Here is a 24,826-nt window from a genome sequence, read left to right on the forward strand (position 1 = left end):
AAATGAGTTAATCCAGGTAAAGTGCTTATTACAGCACCAGGTAGACAGAAAGCAGAAAGTAACTGTTAGGTACATATATTGTAGAGTCATCTGTCCATGCTTGGTGTGCTGGGGGATGTAAAGAAGTGTAAAACCCAGGCCTCAAAGAGCTTATAACAATCATAATTAGACAGACAAGATATGGGGCAGCCTGGGTGGCTCAGTGGTTTAGTGCAGCCTTCAGCCCAGGGCCTGATCCTGGAGACCCAGGATCGAGTCCCACATCAGGTTCCCTGCATGGAGCCAGCTTCTCCCTCTGCCTGTGTCTCTGCATCTCTGTCTGTGTGTGTGTGTGTGTCTCTCATGAATAAATAAATAAAATCTTAAAAAAAAAAAAGACGGACAAGATCTGTAACAGAACAAATAATTGACACTCCAAGAGGGTATCAGGAAATTACAGAGAAGGAAAACCTAAGAATTCAGTGGAAGAAGAAATTACTGTAGGTTAGAGTGTTCCCAGCAAAACTCAGAGTTGTGAGAAGTCAGAAGAGGGGCTGCCTTTGGAGGGGGCGTGACAAAGGGGTACCAGGGGATTTATTTCTTCCTCTGGTAGTGGTTAGGTGAATGTACTCGGTATGTGGAAACTTTTGATATGTACACCCTTCTGCGTGTGTGTTGTACCATTTGATTTTGAAGCCTGGTTAATATTTGACCTTAGGCAAGTTACTTTACCTCTATGAGTTGCATTTTCTTCACCTACAACTATACTTAATATCTTATATAGTGTTGTCATGAGGGTTAATGATCAAAGTATATGTAGAACAGCAGGTCTGGGACAGGACAGCACAGCAAAACATTTCATGTACCAGATGTTCTAACTGGAATAGAAGGTGACAGACTGGGAAAGACCTTTCCCTTGTTAAGATTTGGAGCCTCTATCTGGGGCTTATTGCTTTGTTGAGGGAATGACCTCATGTCATTATTGGTGTTGTGAATGGAACCTGTCACAGTTTGTCAGTGTGATGGCACAGTGACTCAATTGCTGGGACAAAGGGCACTTCTGCTTATCAGAACCACAGCTTGACAATTGTCCCACACCACCACTGTCTGTTTCCTTTTCCTGTTTAGTCACAGCCACATCTGGGAGTGAGAGTCAGTATCCGATCCAGGTGTGCATCAGTAAACATTTACCGAGTGTCTGCTGGGTGTCAGGTATTGTGTTAGAACCATAGAGCTTGTGATAATGAATAAAAACAGAATAAAAAAGTAACATAAAATAAGACATGGACCTTGCCTTCGAATAGCTATAGTCTAGTAGCAAGATACATGTGCTTCTTCTGAAAGCTATTTATTTTCCTTCTTTCCCCTTATTGTCTCTCCTATTGTCCCTCCACTCACCCACCCCTTCCCCATCTCACACAAACCCTTCCCTGAACTCCCTTCCATGTAAGCAAGCTGAAAGCCATTGAACATGGCCTCTCTCCAACAAAAGCAATCAATTTGTAGCATATATCTTCTTGGCTCCCCCAGAATTATAGATGGTCATGCCTTACATTAATTATGATAACAGAAGCAACCACTTATTAGGTGTCTGGTACACACATGCAAGGCATTATGCCAGGCCCTTGCCTACATTATCTGTAACTCTCTCAGTATCCTGCAGGGCATCGTTATCCCACTTTATAGGTGAGGGACCTGAGGCTTGGAGAACTGAAATAATTTGCCCAACATTGCCCCCAGCCTATTTTTAGTACAGTGCAAGCCTGCTCTCTCCCATGTGCCGTGTTCCTCGTAGAGCTGTTTGCAGTGTTTGCTCTGATGATTAAATAATGTAAACACCCTTCTGCGTCAGTTCATCAGTCAACTGTGTACATATAAAAACCTATGTGGTTAGGAGAAGTTGGTGCCAGGGCCACTCTTGCTGTAATTATTCTGGCTTGCCTGGAAATGTCCATAAAAGAGCCACTCAACCTCACAAACAACTTCTGACCTCCTGTTTTGTAAATGGCTTAATATTCAGCAGCACTAACTTGCTCTGCCATCAGAAGGGAATCTGAACCTATTTCATTATCTATATTAAAATCTTGGATGCAACCGCCATAGGAAGAGCCTCTACATATTGAGAAAATTCTGCCATTCTGGTCCTCCCTTACCAGACTGTCTCTTTCAGATTAATTTAATGCTTACCTCTAGCCTCTGTTCTAGGAATCCGTAGGCTGATAGGGATACCAGATGCAGATTAAAGTGAGTATTGCTCTGAGCTGGGCACAGAGGAGGCAGCGATAAAGTGCATGTTCTGAGTGGTTTCATGTGTAAAGGAACAAGGCGGAGTGGCTGCTGTTGCCACTAGCCCAAGGGTTTTTGGGTCCTGGCTTCTAACCGTGTATAAGCCACTCAAACTGAGATAGTCCGCTCTACTTAACATAGTCCCACGGTGTATATTGGGCACAAGTCATGTTCAGGTGAGGAGGGAGATCAAAAGCTAGCAAATCACTATGGGTTTAGGGTCTGTTCTTAAGCTTTTCAACCTTAGAAAGGCAATCATATTCTTGTTTTGAGAGGTAAGCCTTTCTGGAGATTGACACACCATCTACAATAGGAGATGTCTGTTGGCAGTATGACTAACAACAGTTATTTGTTCAAAAACAAAAAGCTACTATAAATTGAGCTTCTTCTGCAGGTGCTTAGCTCTCTAGTTATTATTTCCAATTCCCACAACCATCTGTCAAGTTGTTGGATGGTTGCTCACATTTCACAAATGGTAATACTGAGCTAGCATCCCAACCAGGTGGACTGAGTTCCAAATCTCGAACTCTTTCCACTCTTTCTCAGCCCTGAAAGCATTCTGTCTGCTGTTGTATTACCGATGGAAATGTCTGCCCCTTTGCCAGTTTGGCTTCAACCAACTCAGGCAGAATTCTCATTTCCCTTTTTGGGTTCACATAGCACATTGCATATACATATAAGAACACTCTTATTGTATCCTAATTGCAATGATAGTGTCTTACTCATTTTTTTTTATGTAGGGCCTGTCACGGTATCTGGCCGTGTTGCGTAGTGGAGGGACTGGATTTAAATCTTGTGTCTACCCAAGATTGCTAGAACTCATACAGCAATTTGGTAGCGTGGCAGGATACAAAATCAATGCCCAGAAATCAATGGCATTTCTATACACTAACAATGAGACTGAAGAAAGAGAAATTAAGGAGTCAATCCCATTGACAATTGCACCCAAAAGCATAAGATACCTAGGAATAAACCTAACCAAAGAGGTAAAGGATCTATACCCTAAAAACTATAGAACACTTCTGAAAGAAATTGAGGAAGACACAAAGAGATGGAAAAATATTCCATGCTCATGGATTGGCAGAATTAATATTGTGAAAATGTCAATGTTACCCAGGGCAATTTACACGTTTAATGCAATCCCTATCAAAATACCATGGACTTTCTTCAGAGAGTTAGAACAAATTATTTTAAGATTTGTGTGGAATCAGAAAAGACCCCAAATAGCCAGGGGAATTTTAAAAAAGAAAACCATATCTGGGGGCATCACAATGCCAGATTTCAGGTTGTACTACAAAGCTGTGGTCATCAAGACAGTGTGGTACTGGCACAAAAACAGACACATAGATCAGTGGAACAGAATAGAGAACCCAGAAGTGGACCCTGAACTTTATGGTCAACTAATATTCGATAAAGGAGGAAAGACTATCCACTGGAAGAAAGACAGTCTCTTCAATAGATGGTGCTGGGAAAATTGGACATCCACATGCAGAAGAATGAAACTAGACCACTCTCTTGCACCATACACAAAGATAAACTCAAAATGAATGAAAGATCTAAATGTGAGACAAGATTCCATCAAAATCCTAGAGGAGAACACAGGCAACACCCTTTTTGAACTTGGCCACAGTAACTTCTTGCAAGATACATCCACGAAAGCAAAAGAAACAAAAGCAAAAATGAACTATTGGGACTTCATCAAGATAAGAAGCTTTTGCACAGCAAAGGATCAGTCAACAAAACTCAAAGACAACCTACAGAATGGGAGAAGATATTTGCAAATAACATATCAGATAAAGGGCTAGTTTCCAAAATCTATAAAGAACTTATTAAACTCAACACCAAAGAAACAAACAATCCAATCATGAAATGGGCAAAAGACATGAAGAGAAATCTCACAGAGGAAGACATAGACATGGCCAACATGCACATGAGAAAATGCTCTGCATCACTTGCCATCAGGGAAATACAAATCAAAACCACAATGAGATACCACCTCACACCAGTGAGAATGGGGAAAATTAACAAGGCAGGAAACAACAAATGTTGGAGAGGATGCGGAGAAAAGGGAACCCTCTTGCACTGTTGGTGGGAATGTGAACTGGTGCAGCCACTCTGGAAAACTGTGTGGAGGTTCCTCAAAGAGTTAAAAATAGACCTGCCCTACGACCCAGCAATTGCACTGTTAGGGATTTACCCCAAAGATTCAGATGCAATGAAACGCCGGGACACCTGCACCCCGATGTTTCTAGCAGCCATGTCCACAATAGCCAAACTGTGGAAGGAGCCTCTGTGTCCATCGAAAGATGAATGGATAAAGAAGATGTGGTTTATGTATACAATGGAATATTCCTCAGCCATTAGAAACGACAAATACCCACCATTTGCTTCAACGTGGATGGAACTGGAGGGTATTATGCTGAGTGAAGTAAGTCAATCGGAGAAGGACAACAGTGTATGTTCTCATTCATTTGGGGAATATAATAGTGAAAGGGAATATAAGGGAAGGGAGAAGAAATGTGTGGGAAATATCAGAAAGGGAGACAGAACATAAAGACTCCTAACTCTGGGAAACGAACTAGGGGTGGTGGAAGGGGAGGAGGGCGGGGGGTGGGGGTGAGTGGGTGACGGGCACTGAGGGGGACACTTGACGGGATGAGCACTGGGTGTTATTCTGTATGTTGGTAAATTGAACACCAATAAAAATTAATTTATTAAAAAAAAAACTTGTGTCTAGTTTCGCTAACATTTTAGCCTCAGCATGCAACACAACCACCTGTTAGCAAACAGTATATCCTCAGTAAATTTGAATGAACTGATGAATGAGTAAATATAATAATCTTGGATATTATTTTTCCTCTGCATCTTTTTCATTATTAAAACTGATGGATAATAGTATTTATAGGGTTGATATGAGATTAATGAACTGATGAAGCCAGGGTTAAGTGATGGTGTAGTAGTGACTTTTGAGATTCATGTAGTGGTTTTAAGGTTTGTCACGTTGCTGCATGTCTAAATAGTACACTTAGGTTTATCGCCACAGTAGTACTCTATTATATGAATATGATAGAGTTTGTTTATCCATTCTCTTGTTGATGGGTATTTGGAGTGTTTCCAGTTTTTTACTATAATGAATAAAGCTGCTGTGAACATTTTTGAGCAAATCTATTTTGGACATATCTTTCACTTCTCTTGCATATAAACAGGGTAGTGGAATTGCTGGGTCATAAGCTGGGTGAATGTGTAAGTTTATTAGAGGCTGCTAAATCCATTTTTCAAAGTGATTTTACCTCTTTATATTCCTAACCAACAATAGGAGAGAGTTCTAGTTGTAACTAGATATTAGTTGTAACTAGATATTATTGTAACACTTTATATTATCATGCTTTACAACTTTAGCCTTTCTAGTGGACATATAGTATCTCATTGTAGTTCAATTTACACTTCCTTAGTGTCCATTGATGTTGAACATCTTATCATGTGCTCTGTGGGCATTCATATAGCTTCTTTAATGAAGGGCCTGTTTTTTTTTTTTTTTTTTTTTTACTGGGTTATTCTTTCTATTATTGATTTGTGGGAATTCTTTATTCTGGATGTAAGTCATTTTTTGGTAACTTACCTTTTAACTGTTTAAGTGATATCTTGATAAATAAATTGATAAAATGCAATTTATTAAATTTTTTTCTTTCATGGTAATGCTTTTTGTATCCTAAGAAATCATTGCCTACTGCAAGGTCATGAGATTTTTTTTTAAATGTTTTCTTGTAGAAGTGTTATAGTTTTTTTTTTTTTAAGATTTTATTTATGTATTCATGAGATACACACACAGAGAGAGGCAGAGACACAGGCAGAGGGAGAAGCAGGCTCCATGCAGGAAGCTGGACGTGGGACTTGATCCTGGAACCCCAGGATCACACCCCGGGCTAAAGGCAGGCACTAAACCGCTGAGCCACGCAGGCGTCCCAAAGTGTTGTAGTTTTAGCTTTCATATAGATGTATGATCTTTCTCAGTTTAATTCCAAAATATATAGACAGAGATAGAGAGGAAAAGATTAAGGTCGATTTTTTTTCCATATGTATGTTTAGTTGTTCCAGCACATTTACTGAAAAGAACTTTCCTCCCCCCATTGAATTCTACGGCACCTTTGTCAGAACCTAAATAATTATATATGTATGGGTCTACTCCTAGATTCTCTATTCTCTTCTATTAATCTGTCATTCCTATTATACTGTCTTAATTACTAAGTCTTTATAGTAAATCTTAAAATTTAGTAATGTATGCCCTCCAACATTTTTCTCCTCCCAGATTATCCTATTAACAGGATTTAATAAAAATTGACAGTTAACCAGTTTCTACTGAAGGAGGGGAAAAGTATAGGGATTTTGCTTGGAATTGTATTGACTCTATAGTTCAATTTCAGAAAATTTTTCATCTTAACATTTTGAGTTTTCAAATCCATTAACATGAACTCTCTCCATTGTTTAGGTCTTCTTTAATTTCTCTCAGAGTTCTATAGCTTTCAAGCATAGAGGTCTTATATATCTTTTATTAAATTTATATCTGTGTATTTGAAATTTTTATGATACTGTAATTTTTTAAAATTTCATTTTCCAGTTATTAGCATTCATTCATTTTTAAATATTTTATTCATTTATTTTTTTTAATTTTTATTTATTTTATGATAGTCACAGAGAGAGAGAGAGAGAGAGAGAGAGAGGGAGGCAGGCAGAGACACAGGCAGAAGGAGAAGCAGGCTCCATGCACCGGGAGCCCGACGTGGGATTCGATCCCGGGTCTCCAGGATCGCGCCCTGGGCCAAAGGCAGGCGCCAAACCGCCGCGCCACCCAGGGATCCCTTATTCATTTATTTGAGAGAGAGAGCACAAGTAGGGGGAGCTGCAAAGGGAAAGGGCTTCTGCTCAGCTGCCTGCTCTGCTCAGCAGAGAACCCGACACATAGCTCTATCCCAGGACCCTAGGATCACAGCCTGAGCCAAAGACACTGCTTAACTAGCATATAGATATACAATTAGTTTTTAAGTAATGACTTTGTATCCTGACACCTTACTGCATTTGCTCATTGCTCCTATGATTTTGTTGATATTTTTGGACTTACCGAGTACACAGTCATGCCACCAACAGAGAGCTTTACCTCATTCCTTTGCTTTTCCTTCCCTTTCCTTACCTTGTTGCCATATGTGTGGATTCCATTATAATAGTGAATAGATGTGATGAGATTGGGGGAAAGCATTTGATATTTCACCATTATGATATTAGCTGAAGTGGGTTTTTTTTTTTTGTATGTGTATACATGCTCTTTATCAGATTGAGGAAATGGTCTTCCATTTCTTTATACTGAGAGTTTTTATTGCTAATGGCTGTTAAATTTTACTTTTTCTTCATTTATTGCAATGGGCTCACAAGGTACTTGTACAACACATTATTCTATGCATGTGTGAATAACTTCTGTAATATTCTGGGGAGGTTCAGAGGAGTTGCCTAAGAGAATAGAAGCCTGGGCACGTATTTTAAAGTGACCACCAGATCCTAGTGCCATGCACAGTTTTGTGTCCCATGAATCCCAGTTGAGTCCTACATTTAATTTGTGGACACTTTTTGGGTATTGTTATTTTCAATTTCTCCTTCATCAACCCTTACATATATATATTTTAAAGATTTTATTTATTTATTCATGAAAGACACAGAGGGGGGCAGGGAGAGACAGAGAGAGAGAGAGAGAGAGAGACAGGCAGAGACACAGGCAGAGGGATCCGTGCAGGGAGCCTGACATGGGACTCCATCCCAGGTCTCCAGAATCACACCCTGGGCTGAAAGCAGTGCTAAACCGCTGAGCCACCCAGGCTGCCCCATCAACCCTTATAATAGCAGAGATGCTAAGATGTCTCTTACTGTGGCAGTAAAAGTGGGACTTTGGGTCCTCCCCTCCGCCCCCATTGCTTGCCTGTATCTTCTAAATCTCCTTCAGTGAACATGCACTGCTTGTGTTAAAAGAAAGTTTTTAACCTTCTGTGTAATTAATGAGATTACAGATTAGTAGACTTTAGATCCATTTCTATCAATTCTTACTGAAAACAAACTTTTCTCTGTACTCCAGGTTTTTTTTTTTTTTAGAAGATTTTATTTATTTATTCATGAGAGACACAGAGAGAGAGAGAGAGGCAGAGACACAGGCAGAGGAAGAAGCAGGCTCCAAGCAGGGAGCCTGACGTGGAACTCGATCCTGGCACTCTAGGATCACGCCCTGGGTCAAAGGCAGACACTCAACCACCGAGCCACCCAAGCATCCCTGTACTCTAGGTTTTATGGTACTCTCTGGTCAGGTAGAGAGAAAGCTGTCCCCTTGCAGAACTGTACTGTCACTATTTTTCTTTTTAAAATATTATTATCACAGGACTGATTGTACACAGGGCTTTAATAAAATGTTAACACTGTGCTGTGAAACCACAATGCTCAATCTCCATTTGAAGGCTACTTCAAAGGCACCTGAAAGAGGAGTGTTACATCTATGACTTCATTTCTTGCCTCCTGAGTACATTAAACGTGATTTTCACCTTCATTCTGTGTCAGCCTCCTATATAAGAAGTACTGTATTTTCTGCCCATCATACTTTGTCATAAAACTTGAACATGTATAGATTGGCTGAAAAAAATTAATGTCATAGTATATGACTAAACTCTTCCTTGGTTGACCCTTCTATATCACTTCATTTCTGGAGATGTTCATTTTTTCCTCTTTCCCAACTTTGGGCTCCTAGACGAAGTTCCCAGCACAATTCAGTTCAAAAGGCTGTTATGTAGTGGCCAGAGTGGGAAAGTAAACACAAAGAGATCATGCCTGGGTGTGCTGTGATAGAAGTATAGATCAAAGACTTCAGCCCTGCTTGAGAGTTTAATGACTTCCAGCTGATTGGTCTGGGTCCAGGGTGATTTTGCTCAAAGGTAACTTTTCCTAACAGTGGCTTTAAATTCTGGCATTTTTTTGTCCATCCGATTAACAGTGGAGGATTTAGAGGACTGGAGGTGGAGAATCCTCTTTCAGCCCGGATTGAGAATGATAGCTCTAAAATGTGGAATAGGGACCAGAGATAGGTTGTGATTTCCAGCTGCTGTGCTTTGTTTTTGTGGAACAGGAAGTCATTATCTGGAGGGCTACAAATCCTTGAAGAGTTCATTTCCACTTCCAGAAAAGGAAGTGTCACTTGCCTGCCAGCTGGAGCAGGCTTTATTCCTGGAGCTTCAGAGCCCCCCCAGAGAGCCATTCTAAGTCACTGCCTTGTCAAATAATCAGGTTTTTTTTTTTTTCTTTCTGATCACAGATTCCTGATATAGGGAATGTTTTCTGCTTTTTCTTAATACTTAATGTGGCTACTAATGAATACCAGTTATTTCCTTTGCCTTATATTGATTATTAAAATTAAAATGTTGCTACGAAGCAAAGAACACACCTCAAAATGAATAAATGCCCTCTTTCTCTTCTTTTATGAGTACTAATGAAACTAATTTAAAGTGGATAGCATGCCATATTTTACAAGTGGCATTCACATGTCTCATTTGGTTGTCACAACCATGTTGTGGTGGGTAGACCAGATTGTTTTTATTATCCTTTTTTTTTTTTTAAGATTCTATTTATTTGAGAGAGAGAGAGTACAAGAGATCATAGAGAGAGAGGGAGAAGCAGACTTGTTGCTGAGCAAGGAGCCTGGTGTGGGGCTCAATTCCAGGACCCTGAGATCATGACCTGAGTCAAAGGCAGATGATTAACCTACTGAGCCACCCAGGTGCCCCTTATTATCCATTTTGAAAGTGAAGAAACTGAGACTTGGAAATTGAGTAAGTTGGTCAAGATTAGGTAGTTTTACAGAAATTAGCTGCAGTCAGTGCTGGAGTACATCAGGGTGGTCAAGCTGAGGGTCGTAAGTTCCAACTTCCTGGGTTCAAATTCTGGCCCACCCAACCTCCATGCTTCAGTGTCCCCAAGGGAGGACCTACCTTATGTCAGTGTTCCAGGGTCAAATCAAGAGTTTCAGTATAGTTCTAGCAGAGTACCTGGCATACGGTACATGATTGGTGAGCGTTAGCCAAGCCACTGCTGCTGTCTTGAACATGGAGATGGGGGTAGGTTATTATCCCTCTCTCCTTCCAGCTCCCTCGCCTGCCCTAAAACCTCAAGTCTACTCCTCAAGTCACCAGAGAACTCCATACACACTCCAGAAGTCACTGAGGGCTGTGTGGGTTTAGGCAATCTAATCCCAAATTAAATCCTTTGAAGAAAAACACCATAAAGATCTCTTTCCTTGGCTCAGTTTTGCCCTGATTCTAAAGATGTTTGTGCTTCTCTCCACTGACACACGCCTTGCCCCTTCTTAATCTTAACTGGAAATCTTAAGGTTTTAGATTAAGATTAATTTAGGTCCTCCTAAGTTTTTTTGGGACTATTTATTCTTTATTTGCTAACAACCTTTATCAAATGCTGACTAGTATTTTTGCCCCAGCCTGCTCTTGAAGATAGGATAGAAATCCCTGTGCTGTGCAGTGCATGCTCTTGGAAAGTCTTTGAGGAAGCAAACCTGTTTTATATTGTGCAAACTGCTCTATAATATAACTCAGGTTCATGCTTTGAGGTGGGCAGATGATTCTACCTTTATGTCCTTCGCTTGACTTACCCCACTTATACAAAGGAGTGGCAACAAATAGCCACACATACCAACTGGCTGTGTGTCCAGCTGCAGAGGAGATTCAGTCTGACCTTAGGAAATGCCCACAGTGTAGGAAACAAAGGTTACTATTTTTAAAGAGTGGAAGGCAGCATGTTTGTCAACATTTCAGCATGTCACAGGCAGGCAAGCTTCAGAATTGAAAATAGAAATCCTGATCCCATTACCTCATCTCTGTCTACTGAAGTCTCTGACTTTAAATGTCAGTGGGATCACATTTACTTTATGAAACAAATTATCAGCATTTATCATTCTTTATCCACTCTTACAGTTTATTACTTTTCACATATCCTGCATGTCCCCACCGAGGCAACCAGACATCGCATATATGTACTGGAATTAATACAAACTGCCCTCCAGACTCTCTTAGCATACACAATGCTTATACCAACAGGTTGGTCAGATACTGCCAACAACTCCTGGCACTTACTGTCTTCCACACTGCCTGTTTAAATATTGTCCCATGAAAACTCTCATCTATAAATATTAAGCAAAAGAAAATAAAAGTTCTAAAATTGTATATCCAAAATTATCCCTACTTGGTAGATAGGTGTGTATTCATGAATGCATACATGCACACAGTGAGATAGCCTGAAGGAAACACTATCACAGTGACATCAATAATCTCAGGTGGCAGCAAGATTCAGGTGTTTTTATTTCATCTTAAGCAGGCTCCATACCCGGCACGGAACCTGACTCAGGGCTCGATCTCACAACCCTGGATCATGACCTGAGTTGAAATGAAGAGTCAGACACTTAACCAACTGAGCCACCGAGGTATCTCAGCTTTTAATTTTATGTGTTTCTGCACCATCCAAATTCTCTAAAATATAACTTGTTCCTTAAAACTCATCTTTAAGGCAGCCCAGGTGGTGCAGCAGTTTAGTGCTGCCTGCAGCCCAGGGCGTGATCCTGGAGACATCAGGCTCTCTGCATGGAGCCTGCTTCTCCCTCTGCTTCTCTCTCTCTCTCTCTCCTCTATGAATAAATAAAGTCTCAAAAAAAAAAAAAGTTCATCTTTAGGCACCTAGGTGGCTTGGTTGGTTGACTGTCTGCCTTCAGCTCAGGTTGTGATCCTGGCGTCCTGGGATTGAACCCCACACTGGGCTCCCTGCTGAGCAGGAAGTCTGTTTCTTCTTCTCCCTTTGCCTCTCCTCCTGGCTTATGCTCACTGTCTCTCTCAAATAAAGAAATAAAATCTTTATAAAAAACAAAGTTCATCTTTATATTACAGAAGCAAATTGTTACTTATTTTAGAACTTGGTGCCTGGAACAATTATAAAAAGCAGTGTGCTTTGGGGCAGCCCAGGTGGCTCAGCGGTTTAGCACTGCCTTCGTCCCAGGACCTGATTCTGGGGACCTGCGATCAAGTCCCTTGTCGGGCTCCCTGCATGGGGTCTGCTTTTCCCTCTGCCTGTCTCTGCCTCTCTCTCTCTCTCTCTCATGAATAAATAAAATATTAAAAAAAAAAGGCAGTGTGCTTTAAAATGAATTCACATGTGAATGCATTAGATTCACTAGGCCTTAAATCCCGAGTTATCCCCAGCTGAGGCAAAGGACACTCAACCCTGGTCCCTATGGACAGTTGGGAAACATGTCAATTAAGCGGCACCTGTCAGCTCAGGATACAGAAAGGTATGAGTGTGCTCTTGGCTTTCCACTTTCCCCTAGTCTCTGCTTACTTGATTTTATTTACTCTCTCAGAAATACTGATGGTCTCTGGGAGACTTCTGAAAAGGCTATGACCTCTTTGATCTGATATGTAACTGGGCCTCTCAACACACAGGTTTTGGTTTAATATATCTGTAAATAAATCTTTATTCCAAGACTGCTTTTTGCATTTCTGTCTGTCTGTCTGTCTCTCTCTCTCTCAAATGCAATAACTGCCTAGCTAGGACCTACTCAAACAGCATGAGAAATTGTAGGATTTATTGGAACCTAGAACTACCTCAATATCTGGATAGTAATTATAGACCTTACCAAACAGCAGTTAAGCACTTTCAAATGTTTAGAAACATATTCATATGTGTTATTTCATATTTGCTCCAAAACTAGAACAGAGATTATGGTTGTCCCATGCTACAGGTGGGGAAATGGCACAGAGAGACCTGCCCAAGACCATAGCAAGTTTGTGGCAGAGCCAGGACTAGAAATAAAACCTTTTGTTTCAGGGCGCCTGGGTGGCTCAGTTGGTTAAGCCTCTGCCTTTAGCTCAGGTCATGATCCCGGGGCCTGGGAATCGAGCCCCATATTGGGCTCCCTGCTCTGCAGAGAGCCTGCTCCTCCCTCTCTCACTCCCGCTGCTTGTATTCTCTCACTCACTCTCTCTGTCAAATAAGTAAATAAAATCTTTTTTTTAAAAAAGGGGGGGTAAATATTACTGTTATCTCCATTTTACAGTTGAAGAAACTACAGCCCTATTATTACATTTAAGTAGGTTGCCCAAGGTCACAGTGTTAATAGATGGAGTAGCCAGGATATGAACCAGCCTAGAACCACAGTCCATTGACCACTTGGCAGTGCAGTTAGAGCCTCTCCACTTCCCACCTGTTTATGCCTAGGGTCACCGAGACTAGAGATGACAGTTCCATCAGAGAAGAGTCTTAAAATTCCTCCCCTCCAGCCTTACCAGAGTTTGAAATATGTGCCTTGTATTATTTAAGCAATAAGAATATTATTGTTTCCTTGTGAAAAGAATGAGGAAGAGTAGAGAAGAGCACCAAAATAGTTTGGCTCAAAAGCCAGACAAGTGTGGAAGGTTCTAGAAATTTATATCTGCCCACAGTTCCTACAAAGATCTTGTCATCTGTCTCCTGCCTGGCTACTAAATAATTTGGACTGCAAGCAACAGAAGCCAACTTTACTAACTTTAAGCAAAAGGAATTTATTCTAAGGATACAGTTGTTTACAGAATCAGAAGAAAAGCTGAAGGGCAGCCGGGTTGGTTCAGCGGTTTAGCGGGGCCTTCAGCCCAGGGTGTGATCCTGGAGACCCGGGATCAAGTCCCACGTTAGGTTCCCTGCATGGAGCCTGCTTCTCCCTCTACCTGTGTCTCTGCCTCTCTCTTTGTCTCTGTGTCTCTCATGAATAAATAAATAAATAAATAAATATTTTTAAAAAAGAAGAAGAAGAAAAGCTGAAAGTTCGAGCTTCAGGAAGTGGGTATATCAGTTTTTTCTGTTACATAAAAACCACACTGAAAATTAGTACCCTCCCTCAACCTCCAACAATTGTTTATTTAGCTAAGTTTCTGCATTATGCACAATCCTGGCAAGCTAAGCAGTTCCCAGTGAGTGCTAGACTAAGCTGATGGCCACAGGGGCTCACTCATGGGCCTGCAGTCAGTTGCCTGGTTGGCTACAATACCTTGCTTCTCTTCCACACGCTTATTTATCCCCCTGCAGGCTTACTTTATCATGGTCTTGGGGTTCTAAGTACAGCAAAGGAGGGGAGGCCCCAGCATACAAGCTGCAAAAACCTTTCAAGTTTTTGCTTGTGATGTATTTGATCCTGACTAAAATAAATCACATGCTCCAGCTCAGAGTCCATGTGGGAAGGGATTGCCCAAGAGTATGGAGAGAGAGGAAGGGAGAATCGGAGGCCATTTTTGCTTTCTCCCACAGATTTGGGGGGGGGGGGGAACCTTGGCAACATTAAGCCTCAAGTCAGCAAGAATGTGCAGGCTCTTCAGAGTGCCTCTACCTGAATACCTCAGCTCCCACTATTTGCCTGTGCTTGAGTCAGTTTACCCGATATATCCAACAAGTATCTGACTCTGCTTGGGTCCCATGCATCAGGGGTGAGGCACCTTGACTGATGAAGACATGAATGAGGGCCAAAAGGTTCGGTTGTGAAGTGGTTGCCCGACGTTGTAAGGGAGGGATGCAGGATAGGCAGTACATTGTTTCTTCCATCTGTACTGTTTGCTCTACTGACTTTGTCCTTCTGCTCTGAATTATGTGGGTTGAGTTTTCCTCCAAAATTTTATTGAAAGCTGAAGTAATAGTCTCAACCTATTACTTGAAGAATAGATTTAAAACATGTAATTTAAAGATACTTGCTGAGGGGGGTACCTGGGTCCGCAGTTGGTTTAAGCATCCAACTCTTGGTTTCAGCTCAGGTCCTGATCTCAGGGTCTGGACATCAAGCCCCATGTTGGGCTCCACTCTCAGCATAGAGTCTGCTTGAGCTTCTTTCTCCATCTCCCACTCATGATCTCTTTCTCTAAAATAAATAAATAAATCTTTAAAAAATAAACAGACACTTGCTGAGCTAGTGATGACCTTGGCATGGGGCGGAATCTCACAGGCTCACAGACATCCCCTCTTCGGTCATTTCTACATATTCACTGGCCACCAAGAAAATAGGGAAATGAAGACTGGTTGCCTTAAACTGAGGTCACACAGTTCTTGGCCCTGGCAGCAACTCTGACAGTTATTTATTTAGGTTAATTTCATAATTTCTGCAAAATTGGAAGAATGGTCTTAAAACTTTCTAGAAATTAAGGAGTGGTAATGAAGTCATATTTAGCTAGCTTCTAGGCAACGGGGAAAGCCTCAGATAGGTCATTAGCAGACCACAGGGGAGCTGGGGCATTTCAGATTGAATTATTGCCCAAGTAACAGGAGAGTTTAAGGGAATAATAGATTTCTTCTTCTTCTTTCTTCTTCTTTTTTTAAGATTTTATTTACTTGAGAGAGAGAGTGAGCATTACGAGAGCAGCAGAGGGAGAGAGAGAAGTAGACTCCTGGCTGAGCAGAGAGCCTGACATGGGGCTTGATCCCAGGACCCTGAGATCATGACCTGAGCCGAAGGCAGATGCTTAACCAACTGAGCCACCTAGGCGACCCAGATTTCTTCTTACTTGGAAAATACTTCTCCCTTTGGACTGACAACAAGATCATTTTTTATGGTTATAATAGCCCATTTTGGGATCCCTGGGTGGCGCACCGGTTTGGCGCCTGCCTTTGGCCCAGGGCGCGATCCTGGAGACCCGGGATCGAGTCCCACGTCGGGCTCCCGTGCATGTAGCCTGCTTCTCCCTCTGCCTATGTCTCTGCCTCTCTCTCTTTCTCTCTCTGTGACTATCATAAATAATAATAAATAAAAATTAAAAAAAAATAATAGCCCATTTTTACAAAAGAGAGGAAGAAGTGATATCTTTTTGTATATGTGAAGTTATGATGTTTGAAACATGCCTAATGTACTATACCACTTTTCTCCAAATGTTTAGTCATGTTTCTCCAAAGATTTGATCATGAGCCTCTAATATTTGTGTGTGTAAATAATATTATGAATTTATAAGTTATGAACATACTAGGTGTTTTAGTGTTTTATAACATATAAACAAAAATTAGAAATGTTTAAAGGATGGGTTAAGAAGTGAACAAAATTAGAAGTTCTGATATTTTTCTTCCCACACCCCAGTGGATCATTCTGTGAACCCCCTTGGGTGCATTCCCCCACTTTGAGGACTACTTGTCTGGAATAGAAAAACATCTTAGACCTACCCAGCAATTACATAGGCAATTCTTAGTATCAGAGGGATAACAGAGAATTAGATGTTCTGTCTTGACCAGAGTGTGCTCAAGACTTAACACTTTCCTTATGTGATAGACTAGTGCTGCTTTGTTGTAGTCACAATGACCGTGAATGCGGACCCTCATATCTCTTATAATCCCCAAGCCTTTGGGGATTTATCTATGCAATAATTATGGAAAGATTTGGATTCATGGAATCATAACCTGAGACATTTCTCCTTCCTTCTCCATCCCCCTTTCCCTTCCTTCATTTTTCTTCCTGTTTTCCTTCTTCAATCTCCATCACATTAATAATACAACTTCAAAGGCATTCTCTCTCTCCCCTTTCTTCCCTCTTCTTTTGCTTCCTTGAGAATTCTGAAATAACATTTACACATTTTTATTGTGATAGGTAACATTTATTGAGTTGTGGGCCAGTTAAACTCAGTGTCCATTCATGATCTTATTTACCCTCACAACCCTATGAAATGGGTCCTGTTATTATTTGCTGTGAGAGTTGAGAAATCCTGAAGTTTAGAGAGGGTGAAGTAAGGTGCCCAAGATCTCATCGTTTTATGATGGCAGAGCCAGGTTGATCTGACTCCACAGCCTACAGTGGCACAAAACAGGGAGTAGAGACCAGCACGAAGCCAGGAATTCAATCCATTGTTAGTACAAACCACTTTTAAACTAGCTTTTCCCTTATTAGCCTTGTGTCCACCCAGGAGACACTGGTGTACATATACCAGACAGTGTGGATGCTTGTAGCAAGTTAGGAAAAGTACCAAGTGTGTGAACCATCTGCAAATAGCATTTCACTGTTTGCCTGCAAATGATCTACCTCATGAGGGCTTCTGAAAAATTTGAGATGTTCAGAAATACAAATAGATCTCTACCAGCAAGGATAAATCTATTGTCGTGCTAGAAATTAGTTGCTCTCCTATTTTTCTAAGAAATTATCTTGATATGTTTACAGTTCATAAATTTCATCTACTATCAATCAGTCTCCTGGGGCACCTTGGTGCCTCAGTTAAGCATCTGATGCTGAATTTCAGCTCAGGTCATGATCTCAGGGTCCAGAGATCGAGCCTTATATTGGGCTCCACAGTGAACATGGAGCCTGCTTAAGATTCTCTACTCCTTCCCCTACCCTTCTCCCCACCCTGCAGGTATATTTTTCTACACACTCACTCTCTCTCTCTCTCAAAAAAAAAAAAAAAAATATATATATATATATATAGAATGTCTCCTTTGATCTTGGTAACTAAACGGGAGCTGGATAAGTACTGAAATGAAATCAAATTACCAACTCCAAATTCAATTGAAAAGAAGCAGCTCACTGCATACAGGAGCTGTTGGTTATTTTTTTATTGTCATTGCTGGAAAGTCCATATAAAAAATAATGAGCTTTGGGCAATATAGGTGAAAGGGAATCATCGATAGAGATCTTCTCAGCTAGTGGAAATTGCCCTTAACCTTTCTATGGATGATCTTAGACCAGCTGATGTTACCCCTGCTACCAGTAGACCTTTTGAATTTCCCCCCTGGAAGCTATAGTATAGCCTACTAAAGTTAACACATGGAAGACAGGCTTGTTACGGACTCAGCCAGAATGCCCGCTCTTCTCTTCATCCCCAACACACATGTACCCAAGCATAATGTAATACTGTATAAGAGTCCCCAGCTCCCTGCTGAACTTAGAGTTAGCCTTGGAGAAACAGTTCCTGTCACTAAGGCTCAAATGCGTTGTTGCTGGGGTGTCTTCTCAATGTGATAGCCAGAAGAATATAGTGAGTAAGGATATGGGGCCACACATGGGTGAGATTTGCACTGTGGCAGAGGGACAGGCAGTCCTGATGAGTCATCTGTCCTGGCCACAGTAAGGGCATGGTCACTGTCCCAGTGTCCTGCAGGCAGTCCTTGTGTTGGTCCCCACTTCTGGTACTTCCTGGATATAAAAACTGCTCAACTTACAGGATGAACCTTTTCCCTTGCCCCTCCCATGCCTTCTCCCTTACAGTAACTTCTGGATCCTTTCCTTCTCTTTTAAGCTCCTGAGCCAAAAGAACCTTTTCCACCTCTCGTCACACCAGAGATGAGTTGTTATTTTTTTGAATTTCTGTTTGAGTATAATTGACACACAATGTTACGTTAGTTTCAGGTGATTCAACTTCTTTGTACCTTATGCTGTGCTTACCACAAGTGTAGCTACCATCTCTCACTATACACACTACTACAATACCTTTAACTATATATTCCCTATGCTGTGTTTTTTATTGTTTTATTAAAAAGATTTTATTTATTTATTTGAGAGAGAGCAAGGGAGCACAAGCAGGGAGAGAGGCAGAGGGAGAACAAGAAGCAGGCTGCCCACTTAACAGAGAGCCTGACACGGGGCTCGATCCCATGACCCCAGGATCATGACCTGAGCTGAAGGCAAATGCCCAACTGACTGAGCCACCCAGGCGCCCCTGGGTTTTTTATTCTTGTGACTTGCTCATTTCATAAGTGAAAGCCCGTGTGTCTCACTCCCCTTCATTCATTTTGTCCACCTCCTCCTTTCCCTCTAGCAACTATCAGTTTGTTCTCTGTATTTACAGATCTGATTGTTTTTGTTTCTTCATTTGTTTTTTAGATTCCACATATGAGCAAAATCATATGGTATTTGTCTTTCTCAACCTACTTATTTTACTTACCATAATATTTTCTAGGTCCATCCATGGTTTTGTTTTTGTTTTTGTTTTTTAGATTTTATTTATTTATTCATGAGACACACAGAGAGAGAGAGAGAGAGAGAGAGAGAGAGAGAGAGGCAGAGACACAAGCAGAGGGAGAAGCAGGCTCCGTGCAGGGAGCCTGATGTGGGACTTGATCTTCGGTCTCCAGGATCACACCCTGGACTGAAGGCGGCGCTAAACCGCTGAGCCACCCAGGCTGCCTTAGGTCCATCCATGTTATTGCAAATGATACGACCTCATCTTTCTTATGGCTGTGTAATATTTCTGTGTGTGTGTGTGTGTGTGTGTGTGTGTGTGTATTCTATCTATAGACACTTAGGTTGCTTCCATATCTTAGTTAATGTATATAATATTACAATAAGCATAGAGGTGTATGTATCTTTTCAAATTAGTGTTTTCACTTTCTTTGGGTAAATAGTAGTGGAATTAATGAGTCATATGGTATTTTTATTTTTTAATTTTTTGAGGAGCCACCTTACTGTTTGCTACAGTAGCTATCCCAGTTTATATTCCCAGCAGCAGTGCATGACGGTTGTTTTTTCTCCACATCCTTGTCAACACTTATTTCTTGTCTTTTTTTATTTTAGCCATTCTGACTGGTGTAAGGTGATAAATATCTCATTGTGGTTTTGATTTGCATTTTCCGGATGATCAGTGATGCTGAAGATCTTTTCACATTTCTGTGGGCCATTTGTTTTGTTTTGTTTTGTTTTAATATTTTACTTACTTGTGAGAGAAAGGAAGAGCATGAGCAGAGAGATGCACAAAGGAAGAGTGAGAATCTCAAGCAGACTCCTGCTGAGTGGGGCACCCAACATAGGGCTCTGTACCAGGACTCTGAGGTTAGGAGCCAAAGTCAGATGATTAACCAGCTGAGCTACCCAGGCATCCCTGGGTAGCCATTTGTATGTCTTCTTGGGAAAATGTCTATTTAGGGCGCACCAGAGAAGAATTTTTTGGTCCATTAAACAGAGCTTCATTAAACATCCAAAAAGGCTTAGACCCTAGAAAGTCCTCTTTGTTCACCTCTCTTTGGTGCATTCAAATAGTCAAGGATGGGAGAGAAATACAGGGTTGTTGTTTTGTTTTGTTTTGTTTTTGCTATGACAATAACGAATAAATAGAACACAGGTTCTCAGAGGCCTGAGAGTTAAGTCTTTGATACACTCTAATCTATAAAAATTTAAGAGATTAATTTGTAAAGTAGAATGTTGATTTTTCAATTTGTTACAGATACTGGAATCTGTCCCTGCTCCCCGTCTATGACCTCTGCTGGGGAACTGGAGTTAAGTTTCCTCAGACAACTGCAAGGTGTTCCAGTAAGATCTCTGCCCTAGTGGGAGTTGAAGAATAGTCTTCATCTAAGACAACATGAGAAGCTGGTATCAGAAAGGCATATTAAGCCAGTGAACCAGTAAGCCAGTTAAGTGGAGGTTTAGTTGTTAGAGGAAGAAGCCAAAAGCAGGGATCCAAAGGTGGAGTACTAACAAAGTGGGCAGGGGTAAAACAGAAGCAAGAGTTTAGAACCAGAGAGAACAGATTCATCAGGAACACTACAAGTTCCTGGGACGGTCATCAAACTTAGTCTGATGCTTCTTTACTGTGAAGAAAAGAGAGGAAGTGTGTGGGGTCAGTTCATCTTGATAAACAGGGGGGAGTTGGGAGGTAGAAACTAGAATGTAGTGTCCAATGTCCTCCTAGGGATTCTGTCAAAGAGTAGTAAGAGGTAGTTCAATGAATCGGCTTCTTTACTTTGAGGATATCTCTGACCAGCATGAAAGCATCCAGTCTCCTGGAGAATGCTAAGGACAGATGAATAGACTCAAACCCTCTGCTCTCTTTATCAGTGTATTGTGACGACTAAGCAGGTCTCAGCTTCTTTTATCTCAGTTAGAAGTTCCGTTGATAAGGTTCAGAGGACTATTTTCTCACCCTTACACATTCACACATCAGGGGATGACATCACCTGACCTTATGCCTCAAGGCTTCTTTGTATAAAGGGATGTAAATCCTTGTTAACTTCTTTCCCCTACGGAACAATGCTCCTGAAAACCTTAGGTCAAGGTAACTCTTGCCAATCTCAAAGGCAGGGGGAAAAATTAACTGGATTTTAGCTTAACAAACAGGCATTAAGCAAATACCAGAGTTAGTGAACATGAAAAGTAGGACTTTTTTTTTTTTAGATTTTTAATTTAATTTTATTTATTTATGCATGAGAGACACACACACACATAGAGAGAGAGAGAGAGGCAGAGACACAGGCAGAGGGAGAAGCAGGCTCCCTGCAGGGAGCCCGATGTGGGACTCGATCCCAGGACTCCGGGATCATGCCCTGGGCCAAAGACAGGCGCTAAACCCCTGAGCCACCCAGGTGTCCCTGTGTTCCTCTTTTCAACTTTACAGAACAATCCACAAATATGTAAGGGCCTGCCGTGCATCTGAGGCTGGTTACAGTTTTAAGTATATGCTCTTATGTAACAGTGATTGTTGTCTCATCTTGAGAAAACTGCAAAAATCTCAGAATATGTGTTCCTGCCACTGCAAATAAATTCCAATGGATAGCGCTCAGTAAGTTTTTTGCATTTGTCATTGAATGAACAAATTAGGTCACCAAATGGGGAAAGAAGATGACAAGAGTATCTCTGTTTTCAAACTTAATCTTCCTCCACAGTTCTGACTATTTCTTCATTTGGTGACTTTGACTACCTCGTAATCATTTAATTTAATCGTTGGGGAACTTAAAGTCGATTGTGGTCTGACATTGAAAGAATCCACCATTTCTTTTTTCGTTTGTATCCGTAAAGACATTAGGAAGCTCAAGTACTAAGCAGTTCTCCCTGTGGTGTCAAATGAGAGCCTGATTTTTATACATGGCTTTTGTTTGGCAGCAGCCCAACTCATAATAAAAGTAATTTGGAGGTAGCAAGTGGAAGAGATAGTAATTAAAATTATGCTGGATTTTTGGCTTTGGTTTTATCTTAATAAGTCAATAAAATGGAATTCTGGATGATAGTTAATTTTGTTCTAAAGATAATTAGTTTTAGCCTGTTTCTTACTAGAGAAATTTGCCGGCTCCCCACTCCCCCCAATCCCCAGCCCTTCATTGTTTCTGGTATCAGCTACATCAGTCTTAAGTGTCATGGGAAAGATCTAACTACTGCTTTATCAACATGGATTACAGCTAAACTGTTTTGTTTCTCCAAGGTTAATTAATCAGAGTGCTAAAGGTGTGTTTTGACCTATTATTTATTTTGTAAGCAAACAGCATTATCGTAATACAGATTTAATATTTTTTAAATCACCTCTTACCCCACAGGAGACCTCTGTTTTCACATCAAAATATTTATGAAATATTATATTCCAAAGCTTTTAAATACATGTATATTCTATATCATGAAGATGTATCATTCTGTTAGTAGTAATAGCAGCTGACATCTAATGAACATTTATTACTTGCCAGGCACAATTCTAACATCTGTGTTTTCCCAACAACCCTTTCAGGTAGGATTTAATATTTTCTTTTCTATTTTTTAAGATTTTATTTATGCATTTAACAGAGAGAGCGAGAGCGAGCACAAGCAGGAGGAACAGCAGGCAGAGGGAGAGGGAGAGGGAGAGGGAGAAGCAGAAGCAGGCTCCCGCCCAGCAGGGAGCCTGATGTGGGGCTCTATTCCAGGACCCTGGGATCATGACCTGAGCCGAAGGCAGATGCTTAACTGACTGAGCCACCCAGGCGCCCCAGGATTTAATACTTCCTTAATGTCATATATGGGAAAACTGAGTTGCAGAGAAAATAAACAGCTTGCCCAAAGTCACCTAGCTAATAAGCTGCAGGTACAGGATTGAAACCAGGGCCGTCTGATTCCAGATTGTAGGTTTTTGCTACTATTCACTCAATAATATATATCATGATCAGCTTCTATGTGAATAACATGCATCAATTGCATTGTGATAGCTTCATGGGATTCCATTTTAGAGGTATGATACTTGATATAACCAATCTTTCTTATCAGGCATTTGTTTCCAATTTTTCTATGATACAAACATTACTGTGATAAACATACCGCTATATCCTCTTTGCATGCCTGTCTTCTTCTTTCCTCTGAATACACTCCTGTGAATAGAATTTTTGGATCATATTTTTTGAGACTGTCGTACAATTTTTCAGATTGCCCTTCAGAAAGATTTTTTGAACACTTCCATCAGAGTGCAGATTCCCTTGTGTCACAAATAATGATTCTTATTCTTTCTAAATTTTTGTCTCTCTGATACGGAGATAATTGTACTTATTGTGTATAAGGTTAAACCTTTTTTCCAAATAGTTATTGCACATTATTTCTTCATTAGCAAATTATCTGCTTCTTACCCTACTTTATTTTATTTAATTTTTTGGTGAAGCTATATCATTTTTCTGTTCAATAATTTTTTTTTTTTTAACTTGAAAGACAGTAGAGCAAGAGCAGGGAGGATTGGAGAAGGGCAGAGGCGGAGGGAGAAGCCGACTCCTCACTGAGCAGAGAGCTTGCTGTGGGATTCCATCTCAGGACTCTGGGATCATGACCTGAGCCACCCAGGTGCCCCGGGTGTATCATTTTTATTAAGAATACACTGTATATTACATAAAAGATACCAAGTTTTTGTCATATATGATACAAATATTTTCCCCCAGAAATTTTACATACAGATTTGTTGTTTTTTATATGTGAAAGTCTCGAATAATATAGAGGTTTTAATAAAAAGAGGCTCAGAGGGGATCCCTGGGTGGCTCTGCGGTTTGGTGCCTGCCTTCGGCCCAGTGCATGATCCTGGAGTCCCGGGATCAAGTCCCATGTCGGGCTTCCTGCATGGCAGCCTGCTTCTGCCTCTGCCTGTGTCTCTGCCTCTCTCTCTCTCTGTGTCTCTCATTAATAAATAAATAAAATCTTAAAAAAAAAAAGAGAGACTCAGAAAACATATTACCTAATCTTTGCAAAAACAACTGAAAATGTCTTTCAGTCAATGATAAATGATGCAAAGTTAAGAACTTACAAGTAGGGAAGTCAGTGTTAATAAAGGATTATTTTTAAAAGTTGTGTTTGGCAGTCCTTGGGTTCACCCCAAGAAATGCTTTATTTTCATGAGAACTAGAGACCACTTTGATTTTCTTCTGTAAAAGCATCTTTATTAAGACATTTTTTCCTTATAAATGATTTGGTGGGGAGAAAAAAAATCTAATTTCCAGAAATTTGTCCTATGTCCCACTACTGCCCCAAATGATGTATTTTTAAAACGGATTGTAATCATGGGAGATGAAACTGCCAACAGAGAGAATATTTTGTAACAAAGTCTTTTGATACTTTTTAACGGCTGTCAAAGATAATGTGGAATCTCTAGAAATTAATTTAATTACAAAATTTCCCTCCAGATTTAAAGAAATTTCATTTAAATTGTATTCTAAGTCTGATGCTTCAAAGCTCTCTAGGACTTGGTGTGATTTTAAATAACTTCATTTAAAAAGGAATTTATTGTAAAAAAATTATGTTCAGTGGAGACAAAAAGCCCCCCCTCCCCCTTTCTGTTTTGGCTTCATC

At 40.6% G+C, this 24,826-nt stretch overlaps 1 protein-coding gene across 7 annotated transcripts in view; it reads left to right on the top strand.

The window, feature by feature from the left end:
• STON2 (stonin 2) overlaps positions 1–24,826 on the top strand; it is a 145,539-nt gene that overhangs the window by 101,489 nt on the left and 19,224 nt on the right. The window lies entirely within an intron of this gene.

This window comes from Nyctereutes procyonoides, unplaced genomic scaffold (genome assembly GCF_905146905.1).
Source record: "Nyctereutes procyonoides isolate TBG_1078 unplaced genomic scaffold, NYPRO_anot_genome, whole genome shotgun sequence".
Taxonomy (NCBI): Eukaryota; Metazoa; Chordata; class Mammalia; order Carnivora; family Canidae; genus Nyctereutes; species Nyctereutes procyonoides.